Source organism: Mus caroli, unplaced genomic scaffold (assembly GCF_978045245.1).
Source record: "Mus caroli unplaced genomic scaffold, Mus_caroli_1 scaffold_11, whole genome shotgun sequence".
Classification (NCBI taxonomy): Eukaryota; Metazoa; Chordata; class Mammalia; order Rodentia; family Muridae; genus Mus; species Mus caroli.
In genome coordinates this window covers 12,136,198-12,139,335 of record NW_028227266.1, presented here as the reverse complement: position 1 = coordinate 12,139,335, position 3,138 = coordinate 12,136,198, and positions in this window count along the sequence as shown.

Here is a 3,138-nt window from a genome sequence, read left to right as displayed (position 1 = left end):
CTCTATCTTCTCTAAGCTAAGAAGGAAAAGGGTCCAGATTCTTGTTTTGAAAAGGTTTGTGAGGGTGGAGGTTGTCACAGTAAGCAAGTTCAGCCAGACTCAGAAAGACAAAGTGTTCTTTCTCTGTGTGGATCTGAAATGCTATGTGTATGCCTATTACTCTGTGTGTGTGTGTGTGTGTGTGTGTGTGTGTGTGTGTGTGTGTGTGTATGTATGTATGTATGTGTGTAGTATGAATGTAGTCATGAGACTGGGGAAAGTAAAGGGGCCTGTAGGACAGGAGTGGTAAATGTGGTCACAGTCCATCATATACTTGATGGAAATGTCTTTATGAATCTCGCCACTGTGTACAAACTACATCCACCCGTGAGAAGGAAAAGTCAGATTGCTTTAAGTCCCTGTGTGTCTTCATTTCACCAGAAGCTAGCCTGTTTGCTCCATACACTTTGCTGGAATTTGAGTTCCACAAAGAAAACTAATGTATCTATCAAGTGTAATAAAAACCTCTTTTTTTCTCACAGTAATATCATATAATTTTTTTCACAAAGACTTTGAACAAAATTATACCTACTCCATTGCATAGCAAAGGGTACACTTGACTATTTTCACAAAACTGTTAGACCCCTTATAAGGAAACAATTTAAGATCTCTGCTTTCATCTGTGCAAAGGGCTAGAAGGAACCCAAATGGACTGTTCAGCAGATTCCTTCAAGCTCACTGGCCCTAGCCTCCTGGAAGACATCATCAGCTATGAGATTGCAATTCCTACCCCTCATGTCCCAGGCTCACCTCCGGTTTGCAGTCTTCTAACCTTGGCCTCCAGAGGCTGGGGTTAAAAACCTGTGCCATCCAGGCCCATCTCAAGACTTAATTTCTTCCTAGTTTTCTCCCTCCCTGCAGATGTTAGGCTTCTGTTTCAAGAGTGCCGTTAACTTCTGTCTTCCTGCCCCCTTGACTCTCTTCAGGGTTTCACAAGGGTTGTTTGAAGAGTAGGACCTCCCTACAACCACTAAGTCCCCGGACCCCACAAAGAATGCAGCTGCCCATGTGCTGATCTCCCCATAGGCTAAAAATATCTACCACTGTTTTGAAGTCCCAGACTGGAAAAGAGCCCTTCTGATTTGTCTTAATTTACCATGGCCATCAGAGATTCATCAGTGAGTCATCTACCAGCTGTGCCTTTTGGTCTGGAAATTCCAACATCAAAACGTGTTTCCTGTCACCTCTGTCTTTGTCCCCAAGTGAATTTTCTTATCCAAAAACAGTAGCAAAGTTCCTAGTCTGTGCTTACCTCCTCAATCACCCCATGCCCTATAACTGAATATGGACAAGCTGTTTAGTTTTGTGGATGCAGGGATATCCTAAAATCTATAGTCATTTCCCTCCAGGGAGAAGCTCACAAACCAGTAAGAAGGTGAATAAATGAATTTGAAAATACATTGTGGGGGAAAGAACAAGTCCTGTGAGATACTTTAATACAGGAAGTGGCTTGGAACTGACAGGTCATGAGATTTGGGGAGGTCATCTGATGAACAGCCAATGGCCGGGTAAGCAAACTGCTCCTACAAAGTCCTCACTCAAGGCTTCCAGATCTTAGACAAGGATGGGACAAAAGGAAAGCTCCCCAGTGCATCAGAGAAGGGTCCTGGCTTAGCCCTGCCATCCCACAGACATAGTCACAGCACAGGGACTCCTCACACTCTTCAACAGCAGCTCCTTTCTCCACTCAACCCACACTGTTTCCAGAATGTCTTGACTCCCCTTGGCTGCAGCACCTAGGTTAGCACCCAGGTGAATGTGAGCTAGGTTAGCATCCAGGTGAGTGTGAGGCATGTTAGCACCAGGTGAGTGTGAGCTAGGTTAGCACCCAGGTGAGTATGAGCTATGTTGGCACCATGTGAGTGTGAGCTAGGTTAGCACCCAAGTGAGTGTGAGCTAGGTTAGCACCCAAGTGAGTGTGAGCTAGGTTAGCACCAGGTGAGTATGAGCTAGGCTAGAGATGTACTTCTCAACATATAGTCTCTTAGCTCCTGGAGAGGAAGCAGCTGCTTTGGTCTCTATTTCATGCCCAAGCACTTGACAGCTTGAGTTGTAACCACTTGTTTGTTTACAGAGGTAGATTTTATTTTAGCACATTGTAGGTCAACGATTGACCTGATGTGAAGGAAGATCTAAGTTAGAGAAAGCAAATGTGCTTTAGAACTGCAAAGATTAGAAGGAAATGGCAGGGGAAAGGCTGCAGTAGAAGCGTCCCTGAAACCGAGGAAGATGGCAAACAGGACTTTGATTGACCTAAGACCACTGTGTCTTAGGATACTATAGTGTCTACAAAAATCACATGCCCCTTGACATACACCACCACAAACCTGTTGCCAATGGAAACACTGTAAGTCAAAATGCAGTGCATAGGCTTAGTCTGCCCAATATTGCTATGTGACCAGTCCACCAGTCTGTCAGTGTGACTGTGTGGCTTCCTGGAACAGGCAATGTAACAAGATAACAGGGCATATTTAAAATACACGGGGTGGGGGGGAGGTTTCAGGGGAATCAGCATCCATCACTACTTTCATGGGACGCAACACAGACTTCGATCTCCATCTGCTTCCCATCCGTGCTTCTCGGCAGAGGGAAGGTAAAGCCCCGCAGATTCCTTCTAGAATCATCTTTCTTAGACTTGGCCTAGACAGCGACCCCACACTAGGTCACTCAGATGTAAGAACAGGGATGGAAGTGTGAGAAGCTGGTCACCCAGATGGAGGATCAGATAAGACTGCCCATGTCTTTAACCATGCCTAACTGGCTCCAGAGTCAGAGCCTATTAGATACAGCCAAACAACCTAAGTGGAACACGGACCTTCACTGTTCGTCCTAATCTGGGGCTCCCAATCTGGAGTCCATAGATGTGGGTCCACAGACAGGGATAAGGGGTCAGCAGACATGTAATTTAATATGTATAAAAATTTTTTTTTTCTCACGAGATGGTCTCCAGTTCTCAAAGCTGTCCTCATTCATTGCTTTTTCCCACTGCTAGGACAAAATGCCCCACAAAAGCAATGATAAGAGAGGAAGTGTTTTATTCTGGTTGAATTTTGAGGGGTCATTCCATCATGGTAGAGAGGTCAAAAAGATAGGAGCATG